This window comes from Rhinopithecus bieti, unplaced genomic scaffold (genome assembly GCF_001698545.2).
Source record: "Rhinopithecus bieti isolate Rb0 unplaced genomic scaffold, ASM169854v2 scaffold_13348, whole genome shotgun sequence".
NCBI lineage: Eukaryota > Metazoa > Chordata > Mammalia > Primates > Cercopithecidae > Rhinopithecus > Rhinopithecus bieti.
This window is the reverse complement of record NW_016808764.1, coordinates 5,511,230-5,528,704: the sequence shown is the minus strand read 5'-3', so window position 1 is coordinate 5,528,704 and position 17,475 is coordinate 5,511,230.

Sequence of the window (17,475 nt, the reverse complement as noted above, 5' to 3'; positions counted from 1 at the left end):
CAATGCCTTGAAAACAAGGAAAGGCTGAGAAACTGTTGCAGACCAATATGTGACAACTAAATGCAATGTGGTCTCTGGGGTTGGCTCCCATAACGGAAAGTGTCATTAGTGGAAAAACGAGTGAAATTTGAAGAAAGTGTGGGTTTAGTTAATTGCAATCCACCAATGTTGGTGTCTTAGTTGTAATGAGTGTGCTGTGGTAATGTAAGATATTAACAATAGTGAAAACAGGATGAGGGGTGTCAGGGAACTCTGTGTGATTTCTCTGCAACTTTTCTGTAACTCTAACATTTTTTCAAAATAGCTAATTTTAAAAACTATCATCAAGACCCAGTTTCTATTTTTTAAAACCTGCATTTTATTAGGAAAATATATGCTAATCTTTTACTATCTTTAACATTTTAATTGTGGTAAAACACACATAAAACAAAATTTGTGATTTTAACTATTTTAAGTGCACAGTTCAGTGGCATTAAGCACATTCACATTGTTGTGCAACCATCACCACCATCCATCTTGAGAACAATTTCATCTTCCCAAATTGAAACTCTATACTCATTAAACAATAACTCTCTATTTCCCCTTCCTCCAGCCCCTGGCAAGCACCATTCTATTTTCTGTCTTTATGAGTGTGACTACTCTAGGTACATCATCTAAGTGGAATCATCCAGTATTTGTCCTTTTGTGACTGGCTTCTTTCATGCAGCATAAGGTACTGAATTTTCATCCATGTTGCAGCATGTGTCAGGATTCCATTCCTTTTTAAGGCTGAATAATGTTCTATTGTGTGGGTAGACCACATTTTGTTTATCCATCCATCCACTGATGGACACTTAAATTGATCCCACCTTTTGGCTATTGCAAATAAAGTTTCTACTTTTGAGCTCTGACTTACTTGCTGTCAGCAAATCTCATGGGCAGAACTGCCAGTCACTCCAGTTTGCCTGACACAGTTCCAATTTTTTTTTTTTTTTTTTTTTTTTTTTTTTTTTGAGACGGAGTCTCGCTCTGTCACCCAGGCTAGAGTGCAGTGGCCAGATCTCAGCTCACTGCAAGCTCCGCCTCCCGGGTTTACGCCATTCTCCCGCCTCAGCCTCCCGAGTAGCTGGGACTACAGGCGCCCGCCACCTCGCCCGGCTAGTTTTTTGTATTTTTTTTAGTAGAGACGGGGTTTCACCGTGTTAGCCAGGCTGGTCTCGATCTCCTGACCTCGTGATCCGCCCGCCTCGGCCTCCCAAAGTGCTGGGATTACAGGCTTGAGCCACCGCGCCCGGCCACAGTTCCAATTTTTGTCTGCTGTCCAGCGTAATTAATAGTTTCCCTTTTGCTCTCACAAGTGTCCTGATTTGGATGATACATTATATGGCCACCCAGTCTCTCTGTGTGGATCTCAGTAGTTCTGGGCCCACATCCTCCCAGCTGTAAGAGCAAGAGACAGAGTCTCTGATAAGAGTCTCCAAACTGAGCCTGACAGGCTCTGATGGAGTCAGATTCCCAACCTGGAAGCAATAGTCTGGCTAGGGGCATATCATGGTTTGATTAGCCAAGTGTGGGTTGAATGCTCATCTCCAGCACCAGGACTGGAGTTAGCTCTTCCCAAAACACATTAGAAGGAGGGAGAACTTGTTTCTCAGGCAAAATTGGAGGTGGAATGAATGCCAGGGATGCAAAAACAGACGTCAACCAGGTGGAGAGAGATGAGGTCTTCAACTGATTTACTTTCCAACTCCCCAAATTAGAACGGGTTTAAGATTACATTTGGCTGGGCACAGTGGCTCATGCTTGTCTGTAATCCCGGCACTTTGGGATTAAACAGTAACTCGCCGAGGTGGGCGGATCACCTGAGCCTGGGAGTTTGAGGCCAGCCTGGGAAACATAGTGAGACCGCTGTCTCTACAAAAGATACAAAAATTAGCCTGGTATGGTGGCACGTACCTTTAGTCCCAGCTACTTGGGAGGCTGAGCTGGGAGGATCACCTGAGCCCAGGGAGGTCAAGGCTGCAGTGAGCCATGATTGTGCTACTACATTCCAGCCTGGGCCACAAAGTGAGACTGTCTCAAAAAAAAAAAAAAAAAAAAAAAAAAAAGAAAGAAAGAAATAAGAAAGAAAGTGTTCACAATTCTTTGCTCTCACTCCGTTGCATCACAGTTAGTGTGTTAAGAATTACATGTACCTGCAGATGATCTTGTCTTGATGATAGCTCATAATGATCAGTTGTTACTGTTCCATTGTTTTCTTCCCTGTGAGAGTTGGGAATTATTGTACTGCTTGTGAGTTGCAATTTACAGTTGCTTCAAGTTTCTTTTACATTTCACCCATGGGCAATGTAGAAATTTTGTTGTGTCAGTGGAGGAATACTGTGAATTCCATCTGGTGTGTGTCAACGGAAGGAAATGACTGAGAACCATTGTTGCAGGGGACAGGTGGCCATTTTCCATCATGAGAGGTCTCAGGGACACTTAATGGGGCTGGCATAATTCTCAAGGTGCTGCATTCTGGGCAAGTCCCACCTGTGTGGGCAGCTGAGAGCAACACTGGCTGAGATCTCAGGCTAGAAGGAGGACAGCTTGTGTTGGAACTCCAGGGATGCCAAAGCTATGTAACATTTGGCAAATTACTTATTCTCTCTGAGAACAAATGGGACTAATAATTGTGCCTCCCTCACAGCATTATGTTAGGATTAAATAAGATAATGCCTAGGAAGCACTTGGCAGTGACTAGCACATAGTAAAAGCTCAATAAAGATTCACTGTTATTTTTGTTATCTTAGTTCAACTCCAGAGCCCGGCTTACAAGAAGTCAGCTTTTCAATCCAGGATGGCCTAAGACAGTGCAACTCAAAGTGGGGTCTGTAGACCCCGCAGTGTCAGCATCAGCTGGAAGCTTGTTAGAAATGCAGATTCATTGACCATAATTTAAAAGTCAAAAAAAAAAAAAAAAAAAAAAAAAAAAAAAAAACAGTAGATGTTGGTGTGGATGTGGTAAAAAGGGAACACTTTTACACTGTAAATTAGTACAACTACTGTGGAAAACAATATGGAGATTCCTTAAAGAACTAAAAGTAGAACTACCATTTGATCCAGCAAACCCACTACTGGGTATCTACCCAAAGGGAAATAAGTCATTATCTAAAAAAGACATGCATACATGTGCTTATAGCAGCACAATTTGCATTTGCAAAGATATGGAACCAACTTAAGTTCCCATCGACTAACAAGTGGATAAAGAAAAGGTGGTATACATATGGCATGGAATACTACTCAATCATTAAAAGCAACAAAATAATGCTTTATGCAGCAACTTGAATGGAGCTGGAGGTCATTATTCTGAGTGAAGTAACTCAGGATTGGAAAATCAAATATGGTCTGTTCTCACTTATAAGTGGGAGCTAAGCTAAGAGAATGCAAAGGCATAAGAATAATATAATAGGCTCTGGGGACTTGTGGGGAGGAAGGTTTGGAGGGGGGTTAGGGATAAAAGACTACATATTCGTTTCAGTGTACACTGTTCGGGTGACGGGTGCACTAAAATCTCAGAAATCACCACTGAAGAACTCATCCATGTAACCAAAACCAAAACTCAAAAACTATTGAAATAAAACAATTGAAAAAGAAATGCAGATTCATGGGCTCTACCTTCTGAATCAGAATCTCAGGAGTGGGGGTTGCAGCTTAACAAGCTCTCTGGTGATTTCCCTGCATGCAAAGTTTGGGAACCACCATCTTAAAGTGCTTTTACATTAACCCTAGCTCCAGGCAGCGATGTTACCAAGCCACCGCTTGCCGTTGTGAGAAACGATGGAAAGGAGGAAGACAAAACAGAAGCAATGGGGTCTGGGGAGAGAGGCATTGATGTGCTGAGGCTGCTCTCTGGCCACCGGGACCTAGAGGTAGGAGCAGACTCCAGAGGCCACACCTCTCTCTGGAAGATTCAACATGCAAAGGAAGAGGGTGAGTGGCTATTTTTTTTCCTCTTTTCTTTTTTCTGAAATGGAGTCTTGCTCTGCTGCACAGGCTGGAGTGCAATGGCACGATCGCGGCTCACTGCAACCTCTGCCTCCTGGGTTCAAGTGATTCTCCTGCCTCGGCCTCCTGAGTAGCTGGGACTACAGACACCCACCTCCATGCCCGGCTAATTGTTGTATTTTTAGTAGAGATGGAGTTTCGTCATGTTGGCCAGGATGGTCTCGATCTCTTGACCTCACGATCCACCTGCCTCGGCCTCTCAAAGTGCTGGGATTACAGGCATGAGCCACCGCACCAGACCTTTTTTATTTAGAGGTAAGGCCTCACTGGATTGCCCAGGCGGGAGTGCAGTGGCACAATCATAGCTCACTCACTGCAGCCTCAAACTCCTGGGCTCAAGCAATCCTCCCACCTCAGCCTCCTGAGTGACTGGGACTACAGGCTTGCCACTGTGCTGGGTTAATTTTAAATTTTTTTTGTAGAGACAGAGTTTTACTATGTTGTCCGGGCTGGTCTCAAACTCCTGGCCTCAAGCAGTCCTCCTGCCTTGGCCTCCCAAAGTGCTGGGATGAGCACAGGTGTGAGTCACTGTGCCCCAATCACTATTCTTAATAATAGAAGGTTGTACTTTGCAAAAGTCTTTCCCTCCTCTTCTGGCTTTCATGATCTTGTGCTGTCCTGATTTTCCCTGACCCAGAAGAATCCTTTCACATTTCCTTCTTTCCCTACCCTGAAACACTGTTTTTCAGGACCCCACTCTCAGTCATTCTTATCACTCAAGTCTGCCTGCCATGCTCATAACTTCAACCACCAGCCAGCTGTCTGGGGCCTTTAGTTCTCTCTGGAACTGCAGATAAGCACTTTTAATTGCAAAAAGTTCTTTCCACCAAGCACCACTTCATCATCTCCAACTTAATATGCCCAACGCAGACTCAATTATATTCCTCTCAAACCCGATTTTCCCTGTGTGTCTCGTCCTGTTGAACGACTTCTTCACACCCCCACGTACCTTCACTCCAACCCCATTAGACTGAGAGCAGATTCTCAAATGCATGCTGGATTTTCCTGTCTCGATGGCTTTATTATTAACCTGCACCTGGAATTTTTTTTTTGTCTAATGTCTTCCCATAAATTGCCTACTCTTCCCCCTTCCCCTTTCCAATAAATGGCACCAATGGCCTTTCTGTTGTGGAAGCCCCAAATCAGGAAGTCATCTATGCTACGTTGCTTTCTCTGATTCATATCTAATACATCAGCAAGTCCTGCTGCCTCTGTCTCCAACATTATTCATGATCCGTCCAATTCTATCTCCTCTGAAACTTCCTTAGTCCAAGGCACTGTCACCTCTCAACTGCACTATGATGAAACTTTCTGACAAGACCTCCCTGCTTCCATCCTTTCTTCACTGGACATCTGGAATCATCTTTCTAAACTGTGGAACATATCACTCCTGAGCTTTAAATCCCGCCTTGCCTTTCCCTTGTACTTGGAATAAAATTCAAACTTTTTAATTTTTAAGGCCTTACATGATCTGAGCCCTACTTATCTTTCTTCCATGTTGACTCTCATTTTGTCATGGAGGTGTTCATTCTGTTCTTTCCTTTTTAATAGACAGAGTTTACTCTATTCCCCAGGCTGGAGTGCAGTGATGTGATCACAGCTCACAGCAGCCTCCAACTCCTGGGCTCAAGTGATCCTCCTGCCTCAGCCTCCTGAGTGACTCAGACTACAGGCATGCACCACGATGCTGGGCTAATTTTTAAAGTTTTTGTAGAGGCAGAATCTCACTGTGTTGCCCAAGCTGGTCTTGCACTCCTGGCTTCAGCTGATCCTCCCACCTCACCCTACCAAAGTGCTGGGATTACGGGGGGAGGGGGGGTGAGCCACCACACCTGTCCCTTATTCTGTTTCTTCAACACACCCAGCTCATTCCTGTCTCAGGACCTTGCACTTGCCATTTTCTCCATTTGGACTTTTTACACCCAGATCTGTACATGGCCGACCACTTTGACATTTTGGGAGATCACCCTACCCCCAAAGAGGGAGCCCTTTGCTATCCCTTTCTATCTTATTATTAGCTAATAACCTCTCCTGTCCTCTCCTCTTCTCTCTCTCTTTCTCTCTTTCTTTCTGTCTTTCTTTCTCTTCCTTCCTTCCTTCCTTCCTTCCTTCCTTCCTTCCTTCCTTCCTTCCTTCTTTACTTTCTTCTTCCTTCCTTCTTTCCTTCCTTCCTTTTTTACTTTCTCCTTCCTTCCTTCTTGCTTGCATGTTTGCTTTCTCCTTTCTCTTTCCACTTATCACTGGCTAAGAATACTTTTTTTAAAACTTGCTTGAGAGCAGTGGCCAGATCTGCCGTGTTAGCTGCTGCACCCCCCAGTACCTAGTCAGTACCAAGTCAGAATAGACATTCAATAAACAGTTGAATAAGTATTTAAGAGCCTTTCCATATCTTCTAGTCCAAACAAATTCCTTTTCTCTTAGTACTCTGTCATAGGTTACGTTCTAGAGAAAGACTGAGGCAGAGATTGGCAAGTAGGAAATGTGCCGGGCACAGCTCTTAGGTACAAAACGCCCATGAGGGAGCCAGAGAAGCAAGAATGGGCAGAGACAGAGGTTGCAGCAAGAAGGAGTTGCAAGAGAGAGACATCGGCTGATCCGGGGAGACTTCATAGCTGAGATGGCCCTGCAGAGATTTCCCTAATTAGGTAAGGTTCTTGTAGCCCCATGTCAGATGGCTATTGGATTAGGCTGTCCTAGGAGAAGGCATGACCTTACTCAAGGAAGATTCCTTCAGTTGAAGGCCGCTCTGAGAAGGATACAACTGTGAGCTAATGACAACCAGCACCCCTGGTAGCTGGGGGAATGGGGTCACAAAAGGAAGGTCTGGGCAGCCAAGATGGAGTCCACTACACACCCCATGCATAGTATTTAACAAAATGTGCCTTGTAGTATTTATTTATTTATGTATGTCTACCTCTTCCTGTCGATTTATCAGTCCCTAGAGAGAACAGGAACAAAGATTTCCCCCATTATCATGACCTCCATAATGCTCAACCCATGAAAAGTGTTTTGTAAGTGATGTCTGAGTTTAATTTAACAGAAAGAAATTATAGCTAACAATTCCCTTTATGTGTGGGAAATTCTCAGGGTAGACCCCACAAAATGGGTAATGGAAACTCTCTTTGGGTTAGAGATGGCAGACCACAGATAAGCTCCCAGAAATGTAGGCATGGGAGTGAGCAATCTTGTACTAAATGAATAAATTGCAAAGACTCTTAGCTATGAAGCCAGGTGACTTTCTCTACCTGAAAAGCAGACTACAAGCAAATGCTGAGCACCACTGATCTGGTCTCCTGGCCCACAACATTATCGTGTGTCAGTGCTTTTATAAAATGGAAATTTGTTGGAAAATTCAGTATATTTTGCTGCATTCCTTCCAGACACGATACCTAGAATACATAGACTGGAGAAAGGAACCAGAAGAAAGGGGAATAATTAAGAAAAATAATGGGTTTCTAGAGTTACAACCCTATTTAGTAAAAAAAATTGATGTGTTATTCTAATGGGCGAATAAGTGGACAGGATAAAACAGGGGATGCCAAACATAGGCTCTTGACAAGGATTATAAATTTAGGGTTCAACTATTTCAGATCCTTCTTGGTTCCAGACTCTCCACCCAGCTAGAATGGCTTATGTCTCTTGCATGCCTGTCTCCTAGACTTGCAGCTCTTGGGGTTTTACCAGTCCTATTCTAGCTGGATAAAGACAATATAAGGTGCAAGGGCAATAGCAGGAAGGGTCCTATTGACTTAGGAATTGGAGGAGCACCTGGAATGCAGAGAGGGAACAATCTACTTGGAATGTGACAAACTGCTGTGACTGCATCCCTTTGGACTCCTGGGTTAAACACAGAAAAGCAGAGACAAGAGTGAGATCCACAAAACCTTTGAAATTGTATTATTGTCATGATACTTCCCACAGTATGGGAACAAGACTCTGGATGTCCCCAGCAAACTCAAGGGAGTTACATGCATTTGAACAGTGTTTAGTAAATCATCAACCAATCCCGCCATTCTTCTCGTCATCTTAATGACCTACTATTGTGTCAAGTGTCTGGGAGGGACCCTATTCATCAAAAGAGGCCGTTTAAGCAAATTTCATGTACATGATGGGTTTGCATGATTTCTTTGTATTTCCTGTTTTTGAGATCTTAGTGACTTACGACATTCAGCATATGCTGAGTATATTGGACAGTTTATTAGAAGGTTCCAGGGCTTATTCAGCAGCTTGGACCCAACAGCCTCACTATGTCTACATAGCAATAATACATTAGACAAATACGCAACTGGAATCTAAACAGATTATGAAGATTGACAATGGGATGGGTAAGTTTCCCAGGCACTAAGTGTTCCAAGGCAGGGCAGGCTCTGTGGGCCTAAGTGTGTGCTCTGGGACATCTCACATAAAGTTGTGGGGCTCTGCATGTGGTCATAAAGACAGATCTGATGATACTAGACAGGTCATTTGGAAGCAGATGGGTCTTCTCAGGGAGACTCTATTATGGGTTGAGTTTTGTCCCCCAAAAAAGATATGTTGAAATTTTAGCCCTCAGTACTTCCGAGTGTAAACTTATTTGGAAATAAGATCTTTGCAGAGGTAATCAAGCTAAAATGATGGCATCAGGGTGGGCCCTCATCCAATATGACTGGTGTCCTTCTAAGAAGGGGAGATTTGGATACAGAGGCAGACACACACACAGGGAAGACGATGATAGGACACACAGGGAGAAGATGGCCTTTGTCTGGAGTCACGCAGCTGTGACCCAAAGAGCACCAAGGATTGCCAGCAAACACCAGAAGCCAGCAGAGGCCAGGAGGGATTCTCCCCTAGAGCCGGGGAGAGAGCATATACCTGCTGACACCTTGATTTTGAACGTCCAAACTTCAGAACTACGAGACAATACATTTCTGTTGTTTTAACCCACGCAGTTGTGGGTACAGGCAGATCCCTACTTATGGTGGTTCAATTTCTGATTTTTCGACTTTACAATGGTGCCAAAGCCATACACATTCAGCAGAAACCATACTTCAAGTACCCAAACAACCATTCTGTTTTTCACTGTTAGTGCAGTTTTCAATAAATCACATGGGATACTCAACACTTTATTATAAAATAGGCTTTGGTTTTGCCCAACTGTAGGCTGACATAAGTGTTGTGAGCACATTTAAAGTAGGCTGCAGGCCATCATCCTTGGCAAACTAACACAGGAACAGAAAACCAAATACCGCATGTTCTCACTTATAAGTGGAAGCTAAATGCTGAGAACACATGGACACACGGAGGGGAACAACACACAGTGGGGCCTTTTGGAGGGTGGAGGGTGGAGGGTGGGAAGAGGGAGAGGATCAGGAAAAAACAACCAGTGAGTATTAGGCTTAATACCTAGATGATGGCATAATCTTTACAACAAGCCCTGATGACCGACGTTTACGTATATAACAAATCTGAACATATTCCCCTAAACTTAAAATAAAAATTTAAAAAAAATTTAAAAAATAAAGTAGGCTAGGCTAAACTATAATGTTCGGTACGTGTACTAAATGCATTTTTTAGTTAGAATAGTTTCAACTTACGATGGGCTTATCAAGACATGACCTCATCATAAGTTGAGGCCCCTCTGTACCTACAGCCGTAGAAACCAATACACCCTCACCGAGAAAAATTGTGGCCAAGTGCGTGAGGGCAAATCCACCCACATCATGTGGTGAGGAGCAGACTTTATTAGGAAAACTCATAAGCCAAGAGCCACCAAGATGAGCACGTTGCACCCTACCCCATTGCTGGACACAATGTGGGCCTGTGCTCCAGGGAAGAGCCCTGCCCCTCTCCTTTACCCTGGTATAGTGCAAGCATGAATGTAGCCTTGGATGTGGGAAAAATAAGCCTCTGGCTCAGGAATCTAGGTTTAGATGGAAGTTGTGTAGAAATTGCACAAGACTTTGCCGGCTTCTTGCACCTGGAAGCCTTGTGGAAGTTGGATGTGAGCTGCAGCCCCACCTCTGGGAGAGATGGAAACTCTGATTCCTCTAGCCCACTGCCAGGAAGTCTGAACCTCTAGGATTACTCATGGGACAACCCTGTTTGTCTCTGTAGAAGAAGTCCTTTCTTGACATGGGCTTCAGGCAGGACTCAGGGAAATGCTTCTATTCCTTGGATGATGCAAGGTCAAGAGAGGAAGGATGAGGTGCTGCGGATAAACACCAGGAGGGTGCGACTCAGGGCATGACACAGCATCCAGCGGTTATCCTTGGCTCCTTATTTCAGATGAAAGTAGCAGGAAAAGAGATGAGATATAGGGGGACAGCCTGGGATTGAGCACTGGGGTACCTAGGTCCCAAGTCTGAATCTGTGACTAAGGCTGTATTCTAAGGGGAAAAGGAGTGGGTGCAGGAGAGAAAGGTAGAGGCTGCTGAAGACCTTCAGTTCAGAAAAAGTCAACCACACTCAGAGCCAGAGGAGGGAAGGCTTTGTCAAGATTGGTTCAGGTCCTGGGGGAAATGGAACTAATCCAAACTGCAAATGGAAGAAAGAGTGGATGGGTGGAAGAGTCAGGGCTGGGGGCAGAGAAGAGTCAGACAATGACAGAGCACTCTGGGGGAACACAGAGGGGTGAAAAGAGACAGGTGGACAAACTGGACAATAAACATCTTATGGAATCCTGTTCACAGCTGATGATTTCATTGGGTGGCATCCTTTTAATATTTGCTTAGTTTTTCCGCAAACTCCTCGAGGGCAAGGACCAAGTTTGGTTTATATTTGTATTCTCCATGCCTAAGTTGGTGCTGCCACAAGTAGATGCTCAAAAAAGTTTGTTGTTGCACGGATTAGTATTATTATGTTATATTATTACGAAGTTTGTTGTTGCTACTGTGTGAATAAATTATTTTTGCATTTGTGCCTGTGTAGATGATAGGTTTATGTATAATGACTTCCTTATCCGTAGGAAGGTGAGCTCCCAAGGATTGTCCATCTCTGGGGGAGAAACTGATACACAGTTTTGGAGTGGTGAGACTGGAGCTCAGTCCATGGAAGTCAGTCATCCAAGTGCACCTTACTTCAGTAACCAATTCTGAGTGAGAGGGCAAGAGAAATAGGAGAGATTTGGACCAGCTAAGTGATGTTCACCAGCCTGCTGTGAGCTATTTCTATGGGGACCTTCCCCTTCATAGCAAAGGGGGCTCCCTAGCCCTCAGGGTCAAATGGAGAAGGGCAGAGACAGCTCTGGCTTAAAGAATTATAGCAAATGTTATGGGCCTCATAGTGACTTCTGGCATCAAGGAAATGGGAAGTGCAGGTGCCCAAACTGCAAGCTTCACTCAAATAGATATATTTAACGTAAAACTTATGTAAAGCAAGTGTATTAGTTGCTTCTCACACTGCTTTAAAGGTACTACCTGAGATTGGGTAATTTATAAAGAAAGGAGGGTTAACTGACTTATAGTTCCACATGGCTGGCGAGGCCTCAGGAAACTTACAATTATGGCGGAAGGTGGAGGGGAAGAAGCATGTCTTCACATGGTAGCGGGAAAGAGAGTGTGTGCAGGGAAACTGCCACTTTGAAACCATCAGATCTCGTGAGAACTCCCTCACTATCATGAAAACAGCATGAGGTAAATCACCCCCACAATTTAATCACCTCTCACCAGGTCCCTCCCTCAACATGGGGGAACTACAATTCGAGATGAGATTCGGGTGGGGTCACAGAGCCAAACCATATTAGCAAGCAATCATCCTCACATTGGAAAATGTTCACAATTCTTTCCCAGTCCATTCTCCAGCCCTCTCCACCATCTCCATAACAGCCCACATCCTGTGAACAGTGGCAGGGATGCTCTCAGGAGAGGTATGAGAAGCAAGGTGACTGAGGAAATCTCCTTCCCAGTTTGGAGATGTTTTTCCTTAGCAGCGTCACCTGGGGAGCTGTCTTCTTGTGGACTCAGGAACCCTCTGAGGTATAGTGTTGCTGAGTGGTGTCGGGCTGATTGAGGGGAATCACAGTTCAAAAGGAATGCTTGGCCATTTGTATTTTCTTCTCTCTGCCTGACATTTGCATAAAGTTTTTCTGCCTTTCCTCCATGTCTCTATTGGGATTTTGTTGCATTACTTATCAAACTCAGTGAACTATTTAGATAATATAGACCTTCATTTGACCCAAGTCAAGGAATGTTTTCCTCTGGCTCATTTTTCATTTTATTAGAGAATGCCAAAGAGGAAGGAAAATATGTAGTATACTGAATTTTCAGTGCAAAAGAAAAGAAAAGAAAAAGAAAGAGGGTGGGCTTGGTGGTTCACACCTGTGATCACAGCATTTTGGGAGGCTGAGGTGGAAGGATTGCTTGAGCACAGGAGTTTGCGACCACCCTGGGCAATATAAAAAAATTATCTAGACATGAGGCACACATCTGTAGTCCCAGCTATTCAGGAGGCTGAGGTGGGAGAATCCCTTGAGGCCAGGAGTTTGAGGCTGCAATGAGCTGATTGTGCCGCTGCACTCCAGCCTGAGTGACAGAGTGAGACCCTGTCTCGTTAAAAAAAAAGAAAAGCCTATAATCTCAGCACTTTGGGAGGCCAAGGTGGATGGGTCACTTAAGGTCAGGAGTTTGAGACCAGCCTGACCACCATGGTGAAATCCTGTCTCTCACTAAAAATACAAAAATTAGCCAGGCATGGTGGTGCATGCCTGAAATCCCAGCTACTTGGGAGGCTGAGGCAGGAGAATCAATCACTTGAACTCCGGAGACAGAGGTTGCAGTGAGCTGAGATTGCACCACTGCACTCCAGCCTTGGTGACAGAGCAAGACACCATCCTAAAAAAAAAAAAAAGAAGAAGAGGAAAGAAAGAAAAGATGCTTAAAACATCCTTTACTAACTTTTACTAACTTCCTGATGGCTGGCAGATATTTGCATCTGGCTGCAATCTTGATTTAGTTGATATAAAAAGAAAATGTATTAATTTATAAGCTGAAAAGATCAGGAGTACAGTTAACTCTAGACATGACTGAATTCAGGGGCTCAGACAATGTCATTGGGACTCATCTCTGTCTCTTGGCTCTGTTGAATTGTCTGGGATATTTTCATTTCCAGGAGGCCCTCCCTAAGTCTTGGCAAGGATGGCTATTCCACGGCTGCGAGCTCACATCTGACTACCTCGTTCATCTGCTAGAGGGAACCTCTTGCCCCACAGTTCTAGCTAAAGCCCCAGGAATAACACTTGTTGACTCTGATTGGTTCAGCTTGGGCCACCTGCTCACCTCTGAACCACTCACCACAACCAAGGACATGCAGTGCACTGATTGGCCAGGGCTACATGCTGATTCCTGGAGAAAGAGGGTGGGATCTGCCCCACCTAAACCTCATGGAGTTATTGTTTGTTCAGGGGATAAAGGAGTGCAGGCAGGAAAGGTAGCTTCACAAAAGAAAACTGTGGTGGATTTGTCAAAAGAGAGGAGATAGTATTCTGCACAGAAAAACAACATATCCATCACAGCATTTCCATACCTCCAAAGACTTAGAAAACCCATTCTTTATCATATGGTAGGTTGCACATGTTGGACCTGGGCAGATCAAAGTCTTTCTTGGCCATTCTTTTATGATTGCTGATTCTTGTGTTGTTGCACTTTCTTTCCTTTGGATCCTATCCTAGATAAAATAATGAGACTTAGGAAAGGATGGGATCCCCCTCCTTCCCACGAGATGTTTCTGATTATCGTCCCTCCATTGGCTTCCTCTCATTACTTTGTAATCAAAAGTAGCACAATCGCCTCTGAGAGTGGCAGCTTTGGAGCACAGCTATTATTCTGGGAGGCCCTGGAGACCCCAGTCTAATCACTGCAGCTCCCCGCCTCCTCCTAGCACATAAGTTTTTTCTGTCTCCTGTTTAAGGAGACACAAGGAGCACTTTCTGTTCACACCTAGAGGTGTAGTTCAGTTTGAGTCTGGAAAGGGTGCTGTGTCCCATGGTGATTTTTTCTAGCCCCAGAAGCCTCTCTGATCATGAAAGACCGGAAATGTGATGTGAATATGGACACGAGTCCCTGAGGTGGAGGTTAGGAAAGAGAGCAAAGGAATGGTGTATGCATGATGACCACAGACACTCTGAGAGTCTGATGGTGCAGGCACCAGGAGTAAGGAGTTGCTTTTAGCTTGTGCCAACATGGGTATGGACATTTCAAAAATTGACCAACATAGCGCAAAATCTCTGCTGGGAAATGGGCTTGATTTTGGGGAGATACCTGAGTCTCTCCAACTGCTGAAGAAGAGGCTCTTGGATTGGGTTGGTGGGTATGCTGGAGTATCTCATGGTGTCCTCAGCATTCCTGCTGGACCTTTTTTTGGGGTGTCATCAGCCCTACTCAGACCGCATAGACTGAGAGTGGGTGTGCTTTCCCAAAAGGAAAATCATGATGATTTTATCCAAAGAAGGGAGAAGGGAGCAGGAAAGCTTGAGATGTCTATTAGTGCCTAAGAGGTCAGGGCTTCCCCAGTGACAGCTGGACCCTGTGATAAGCTGAATGCATGGATGTCATGATGGAGATAGATCAATAGAACCTTGTGATAGCAAAAGCCTGTCAGGGACAAAGTGTTCACAATTGCATACAGGTGGAATTGTACTTTGGCCAAGCATATAGGCTAATAGGCTGGCATATGTGATATCAGTCAACATGCATTGAACACAGTGTGTGCTGGACACTGTACTAAGCCTCTTTATGTGCACGATTGCATTTAATTCACCCAGCAGTCTTTGAAGGAGCTGTTTTACATTTGAGGGACCCAAGGCTCAGTGATGTGTTCAAGTAAGTGGCAGAGCTGGGCTTTGGGCCCAGGACTGTTTGTTTTATGAGTCTGAATCCATGAGGATACAGCACACTACGTGTGGGGCTCACCCTGGGTGTGGGAGGAGGCTGGTAAGGGAGGCAGGGCCCATTTGCCCGAGTTCCAAGCATAAAAAAGGGGAAGCCACAGAGGAACCCTGTGTAAGTATCACCCAATCTCAGGAAATTCATCTGGACCTAATGGACGAAGCCACTCAGAGTAGTGGAGATATACTGGTGAAATCACAGTGGAACCAGGCTGTGACTCTCCAACGACCCAGGACCACCTTGCTGGGGAAATCCTCAGCTTTGGGAGACTTGGTTTCTGCTAGGACAGGGCTTGGTAAACTTTTCCCATTGAGGATCAGATAGTAAATATATTTGGCTTTGAGGCTACATGGTCTCTTCTACAACTAAAAGCAGCCCTGGACAATATGTAAATAAATGGGGATCATTGCCTGCCAATAAAACTTTGTTTACAAAAATCAGGCAGCAAACAGAATTTGTCCACAGCCTGTAGTTTGCTGATTCCTGCTTTAGAAGTATTTTGAGAGATAGACTAAGTGCTAACTGCTAACACCCAGGCTAGAGTCCAGAAAGTCAGGGTTCCCCCATAGAATTGAGGTTTCTGGGGAAATTTTCTCCTGGTGAATTTTACCCATGCAACACCTCTTTGTCCCCAGCTTCAGTGGAAGGGCTTAGGGCATCTTGAGCTGGTCCCCCAAAGTCTGATAAGTGAAAGATGATCTGTCATCAGCATGCGGTGTCACATGCAGGACCTGAGATGGTGACGGGGAAAGAGTTCATCAGGGCTCTGACTTTTTCCCTTGCATATAGAGTTCTGTATTAAACACAAATGGGATCAAGCCACATCAGAAATTTAGCAACTTTCTTTATTCATGTTGCATTATCACATCATGTCACCTCTTAGCTCAGAACTTTCCTGTGGCTCCATCGTACTCAGAGCAATGTATGGGACAGGAAAGACAATGTTCGCGTGACGGGTTGCCAAGCCCCGCACAGTCTGGTCCTGGGTACCGCATGGACGCATTTCCTGCTCCTCTCTCTCTCACTCCCTCCAATCCCGTGGACTCCCTTGCTGTTCCTTGAACACACCAGGCACACTCCCATTCCAGGACCTGCACATTGACTGTTCCCGCTGCATTGGATTCTTTTTTTTTTTTTGAGACGGAGTCTCGCTCTGTCGCCCAGGCTGGAGTGCAGTGGCCGGATCTCGGCTCACTGCAAGCTCCGCCTCCCGGGTTCACTCCATTGTCCTGTCTCAGCCTCCCGAGTAGCTGGGACTACAGGCGCCCGCCACCTCGTCCGGCTAGTTTTTTGTATTTTTTAGTAGAGACGGGGTTTCACCGTGTTAGCCAGGATGGTCTCGATCTCCTGACCTCGTGAACCGCCCGTCTCAGCCTCCCAAAGTGCTGGGATTACAGGCTTGAGCCACCGCGCCCAGCCTGCATTGGATTCTTTACCTCTGTTATCTGCACAACTTGCTAGCTTATCGCCTCTGTCACGTCTGCACAAATGTCATCTCCCCATTAGAGCCTTCTCTGACCTTGGTGTTTGAAATTGCAGCTCTCTGTTCCCCACTTCCTCAGACTCCTTATTCCTTTTTCCTGTTGCACCATTCTTCATTGTAGGCACTACCATCTGACATTCTATGCATTTTGACTGTTTATGTGCTTATTGTGTATCACCCTCCATTAAAGTACAGACTCCAAGACGGCAGGGATTTTGTTTAGTCCACAGCTATGTCTTTAGCACCTAGAATTGAACCTGGCACATAGTATATATTTAATAAGTATTTGTTGCATCTTTCTGGTTGATGTAAATTAATCACATCGCTTTTATGAATTCTGTTGCATGGTTATAGCCTTATTTATTTACCTGACTTTCTTTTGATGGATGGTGTCTACTGGTTCTAATGTTTTGTTATTAAAAATAATGCTGCAAAATCTAGACTGTGAAAAACTTGACAGACAAATGACCTGGTTTCTTCAGCAAAGACATTGCAAGAAAAAAAGAGAGAAGGGAGTGGTGATGGGGAAGCGGGTCTACGGATTAAAAGAAACTTGAGAGACATATCAACAAATAGCAACATGTGATGGACTCTGATTCTCATAAACAAACTCTTAAAAAAACTTCTTTTTCTTTGACATTTATGATACAATTTGAAATTTGCTGGGATGTCATAATGGTATGTGGCTATGTTAAAAGAATAAAGTCCTCACCTTTTGGCATACTTAATGAAATATTTGCAAATGAAATGATATGATGTATGAGGCATGCTTGCCAATAATACAAGGATGGGAGAAGTGAGAAAAATGTAGATGAAATAAGAGTGGCCATGTGTTGGATAAAGAAAACATGGTACATATACACAATGGAGTACTATTCAGCCATAAAAAAGAATGAGGTCCTGTCATTTTCAACAACATGGACAGAACTAGAGGCATTACATTAAGTGAAATAAGCCAGGCACAGAAAGACAAACTTTACATGTTCCCACTTATTTGTGGGAGCTAAAAATTAAAACAATTGCACTCATTAAGACAGACAGTAGAAGGATGCTTACCAGAGGCAGGGAAGGGTAGTAGTGGGTGTGGGGGGGGGGGCGGGGGGGGGG